This window comes from Camellia sinensis, chromosome 3 (assembly GCF_055761805.1).
Source record: "Camellia sinensis isolate YWXY chromosome 3, ASM5576180v1, whole genome shotgun sequence".
NCBI classification, from domain to species: Eukaryota; Viridiplantae; Streptophyta; class Magnoliopsida; order Ericales; family Theaceae; genus Camellia; species Camellia sinensis.
In genome coordinates, this window is record NC_138963.1 from 27,568,918 (window position 1) to 27,574,954 (window position 6,037).

A 6,037-nucleotide genomic window follows, 5' to 3' on the forward strand; every position below is an offset into this window, starting at 1 on the left:
TTTCATCGTGTTAGGGTTTCGAAACTCTATTTGATAGAGTTTAAAAACTCTAGTTTACACATGGTAGTGAAATAATATTATGTTCCTCTATTGTAACGGTGAAACTTTGGTTGCGTTTGATAGATTTTTCTAAATATGATTTGAGAATAGAGTTGTATTTTGAGTTTGAGTTTTGGAATTATGATTTGAGTGTAGAAAATTTATTTGGTAAAAGAGTTTTGAATTGAGTGAAATTTTTTTGATGTGACATGATATTTGATACTACAAAAATTTACAACTCATAACCAAACACATAACTCAAAATTCTATTCAGAGCTCATAAAAATTTTTAAAATTTCTAATTTTTTTTATTTAAAATATAAAAAATAACAAATGGCATTTGTAAATTTAAAAAAATAAAATAGAAATTGCACTATTCTGGTCAATCAGTCAAACGTCCAGTTAGTCCAAATTTTCCCGCCTTGGACAGAGTTTTCAAAAGTGAGTTGTCACGACCCAAACCCGCCCTTATAGGTTTAGCATCGTAACCGGCCAGTAATCCTGGGATTACCAAAGGCCTTTGAGACAGATTAACATAATATTAGGGGCTAGTGGAAGCAAATAACAAATATACAACGTCCATTGAGCTGTGCAGACTTATATGAGACATAAATTTTTTTTTTTAACTTATTATGTGCATATATACGCATCATCCTCACGTCATAATATATATACAGATTAGGCAGAAAGGGACTTAGCCCCATTTACAAAATACACAAGACTTGTTTAACCAAACAAGAAAGTAAAACTTAAACTTTAAATCGCATAGCCAAAGTCACTTGACACATCTGGAACCTCCACGGGAGGCACATAGGTTGGCTGACAAAAACAGATTATAGGCAGATGCCTCTAGGCCTGGTCACGCGCCTGATCACCTACATACATAAATAATACAGTGAGCTAGAGCCTAGTGAATAATAATAAAGTAAAGGGTTTTAATGAATGAGTTCGTACAGATTCAAAATTCATAATTCAGTTTCGTATCAAATTCATAATTTGTCCAGATCATATACAGAAATCATAAGTCATGCGTAAGTATACGTGATACATCCATTAGCATTAACAGAACAGAACAGAACAAAACAAAACAAAACAAAACGTATACACGTGAGGTTACGAATAACCAGTTCCATAAAGGAACCTCCGGATCCGGGTAACAGAACAGAAGTTGAGCCCCCATGACGGGGCCTCCGGTACGGATAACAGAGTGTTGACAGATTAAGTTCCATAAAGGAACCTCCGATACCGGATAACAGCTAACAGATATCACATGATGCTAAGGATGCCATGCATAGATATCAGAAATTGGACAATCATTCATTGTACAGAGCATATCATTTCAGAAAACAGATCTCATTTTATCACACAGAAAATAAATACAGTTGAACATAACTTTACTAAGTTATTACTCACAGATAGCCGCAGAAGCAAATCAGATGGACTGGACATATCAGATAAATCAGGCAGACAATTGCGCATGCCCTACACAAGCACATAACATATACACATTGAAATACAATATTACTTCTTTGATCAAACTTGACTTTCCTAGTCTTTTTCCGTCTAAACAATCCGAAGTTCTACTATGCTTATTCTCTCTCATTCAAATAAATCGGATTCTTATTTCACATATTCTTCCGTTACTAAGCCATTCTTTTCCAAATAGACTGATCTTTTACTTGGCTTCTTAAATTATTACCACTAAATCAATGATTCATTGTTTAACTAACTAATTTATGTTGATTGGTAGCTTATTAATCTTTATTGAGTCATAAATCATGTCTAGAATGCTTTGGAAAGAGATAAGAATAAAAATGTGAACTAAATGCAACTTTTCAAAATATGCTGAAAATAGGGTCTTCGCTCGAGCACCACTTTGGTCGCTCGAGCGGATTGTAAAATTTAAAAACTTCTGGAAGCTCGATTTTCACGCTCGAGCGAGACTTTCCTCACTCAAGCGGACAACATAAATTTTGAAATTTCCAAAATTGTAATTGAAGTTCATATTTGATATTCAAAGCCTCAAAACATGTATTTTTGGTATACAAAAATGGAGAACCATTGTATAATTTAGGAAACACTCTTAATTAGAAATCATTTATTCAAAATCATGCTCCAGTTGACCAAATTTAGGTTTAACTCATCTTCTCCATATCAAACCCAATTTCAAGCCCACAAATTTTAAAACACGAATTAAACTTTCAAAACTCTTGAAAAATTCATAATGTACGTACAATTGGAACTCAATCTCATGTTAGGACAAATAAATTCAACCCAAAGTAATTATTTTCTAAGTTAATTTTCATACATTTGATCATAGCTTCAATTTCTCATTTTCTCTTTAATTACATAAAATTGGCGTCAATTTCTTTCTATTTTCCTTGAAATTATGAAATTGGAGTCAGAAACTTCTTATAAATTTTCCAACTGATTTCTATAATCTTAAACTCAACTAAACTTGTAACCTCAACTTAATTCATAATCAAAATATGTTTAATTTAAATAAAATCTTAAATTACATTACATGCATGGATTAAAAATCTAATTATAAAATCAAAGCTTTACCTAGCATTAGGATTAATTCTAATTTTCCATAAACTTGATGTTCATAAAACATTTCCTTTTTCTCTTCAAAATATGAGATTGAATTAATCCAAATCCTTCAAAATCCATGATGCATGTATAATTAGAGTATTAGACTTGTAAAATTTATTCACGCATGTAACAATGAAGCTTAATCCCATACATGAGTACAAAATCACACTTAAATTATTAATTTCCAAATTTATTATCCAAGCTCATAAACCTAACCCAATTTCTTACAAAATCCATGAGATTGATTCATAACTTTCTTAATTTCAAGTGTGATATGAAGATTCTACAATGCATGTTTAATTAAAGTATTGATCTTGAAGAGTTTGTCCATGCATGCAACAATGAGGCTTAATTCATTCAAGACTACATCAATAAATCCAAAATAATTAATTTTCCAAATTAATTTCCATAATCATAAACCTAACTCATTTTCTTGCTAATTTATTTTCCATTGCATGAAATTGAATCTAATTACCTCTTAATTTCAAACTACAAGATTTGAACTTTAATTTCTTACCCAAAACCTTCAATTGATGAGTTTCTTCACAATTCCTTGAGTCTCTCTTCAACTCTCTACTTTTCCAAGCTTCCCTTGTTTTCCTTCACCCTTCCAGCACAAAGAGTCGGTCTCCCTCTCTCTCTCTTTACCTCTCGGTTTGCTCTTTCTAGCACAAACACATGAATGCATTCATTTTTCTTTTCTTTCACTCTTATTATGTGTTTTCTATTCATGGTTGAGTACAAGTTTGAACCCACTAGATTATACACTCACACACACACCTCACTTCTTGCCCAAGAACATGACACGTGCACACACACACACTTGATTCCCAACACATCACATACACACACATACACAGATTTCTCAATACACCCACACCCATTTACACCCCCAAAACTAATTTAATCCATAATTCAATTTGTGTCGATGAATGATTTAATTAAGCATCACTTAATCTTAATTGACACAAAATTAGTTAATTATAACTAATCTCAAATCCCACATAATTTAATTAGTCTAGTTGACTTCCATTAGAACCTAATTAAATATAATTAAATTTAACAATCTGAATCAGATTTTTAATCAAACTCCTAAAAGGCTCCAAATATTAAATTAAACTCATTTCCATCCTCAATTTTGATTTCTTAGATCATTAAATCCTTCAATTTCTTATCAGACTCAAAATTTCGTCAATAAATTACATATTCAAATTGAACACATCATAATTAAATTTAATTTATAATAACCACAATTCGCAATCCTCATGACTTAATCAACTCCAATTAGGGCCTAATTAATCGAATCTCAATTTTACTAAACTGAATCGAACATTTAATTAAACTCCCAAATGGGTCCGTAATTAAAATTAAATTGATTCAACTTCTCAATTTTACTTCCTTAAGCCATTTGAACCCTTAATTCCTAATTTTGAAATAACTCTTTAATAGAATCATATATGAATCAGATCCCACAATTCTCATAAATCCCAAATTAAATTATAATACTTGGCAATTAAATTCCAAATCTCCTTAATTAATCAAGTACTAATCATTATACGTGATGGGGTCGTTACATGAGTGTGGAGTTAATTTTTGAAAACTGTAAACAAACACCACACTCAAATGTAATGGTAGAATTAAGTTTAGGGAGCACTACCAAACACAGTCTTTGTATTCCTCCATTATCACTTTGTGTTCGAAGTTTTGTGTTTGTCCATTGTTACTCTATGTTCGAAACTCTATATTTCTCCATTGTTGTAAATCGAAACTCTATTTATATCCAGTCAATTTTGTTACAAACATATTCTTTAAAGGTGGGTTTGGTTTGATTTGGATTGATGGAATGGTGAAATTGCATATATTGTTTATGATATTGATAATGATAAAGATGATAATAAAGATGAGGATGTAGGTGATATTTTTTTGTTTTTAGAGTGATTAAAGTTTTTTTTTATTATTATTGCTAATTCTATTGCTGCCATTATTTCTATTTTTTTGTCAATTAGTGTGAATGTTCAAATTTCACATTGTTTGAAAGTCTGAGAAATAAGTGTTGAAATATAGATATGGACATAATTATATATTTTGCAAGATGTGAATGTTCACATATCATTGTTATTTGTTACTATACATTTTGTTTGAACGATCATTTTTTGTTACCATTAAACAATTAAAATAGTCATTTTTATTATTTCTTTCAATTTTGTTTCATGTTACAGTGTGAATGTTCACATTGGTATAAATTTAGTTTTTTAAGGTTAATTGTATGTTAATTGCACATTGTGAATATTCACATTGTATTTTGGTATAATTTTTTTTTAATTGTATCATTTTTGTTACTGAGAGGGTAGTTTATGTTTGTACATGGGCCAAGCTGGAACCAAATGGGAAATGGACCGAACTATGGGCTGTGGTGATGGCTTGCTTAGCCCGGTCATTTATCCTATCAGTTTTGTCAGAGCTGTTTGCCAGAAGACTGGTCTTAGTGTTCTGAACCGAGACATAGAGAGAAGAGAACCGAGCTGTAAGAGGACAAGGCGAAACTGAGCTAGGTGAGCTTGGAGAAATCTGTCGTAAAGCGTGGTGGTGTTAGCTCGGTTGTTTTGCTACCTAACTGTGGTAGGACCATCTCACTTGGTTAAGCAGTGAGGAGGGTGTAAAAAGATAGGCATTGTTTTTTTTATTCCTAGGAGGACTCTACTAAAGAGAGTTGAAGTCCTATTAGGATTGTACCAGGTGGAATTTATAGAAGTTCATGACAGACCTATGTACAGGTATCACAATTTTTACTCTAAACAACACAGAGCTTTTTGTCTATTGTCTATTTGTTGACTTAGGCATTGGAGAGGTATCCGGTACACACCCACCGGCTAGCTCACGTTTGTGTTTTCAGGAAGTAAAGTGACGACATTTGGAGGAGTGCAAACTTAACCAACAAGATTATAAGAGAAGATTATTTCGTGCTCGTACAATTGGCGCCGTCTGTGGGAATTGCACAAAGAACAAAACCTTTTGATCGAGTTTCCTCTCTAGTTAAAACCAATGGCACACAATGAAGATTTTTCGCAATCTGTTATTGATGGGCAAACCCCTGAGGGGGGCGGGAGGCGCGAAGGTTTACCTTCTATCCCATCCATGGCAGAATTAGAACCCCAGCGGCGGAACTCCCAGAGGGACACATGGGAGAGACGGGGCACCAATCCCCATCGTTCTCAAAGTCTTGAAAGACAGAGGCGGAGGTTGGATCCTCAAGTTTTGGAGGATTGCGTGAGGCTGGCAGCAGACATGGAGACAATGAAGCGCCAAATAAAGGAAAAATTGGTGGCAACGGAAGAGGGGCGCAAAGACAACGCGCACTTTTACCACTCGGAAGATCATGACAGACACGTCACGCCATCACAAG

The 6,037-nt window shown here is 33.2% G+C and overlaps 1 long non-coding RNA gene across 1 annotated transcript; it reads right to left on the minus strand.

Annotated features, from left to right (window-relative positions):
- Nucleotides 1-695: 695 nt before the first annotated feature.
- Nucleotides 696-3,294, minus strand: LOC145822416 (uncharacterized). Its single transcript, XR_014363655.1, has 3 exons — nt 3,152-3,294; nt 1,453-1,521; nt 696-914 (listed from the first exon to the last, which is right to left on the minus strand). It is a non-coding gene; the product is annotated as an uncharacterized LOC145822416 (long non-coding RNA).
- Nucleotides 3,295-6,037: the final 2,743 nt, after the last annotated feature.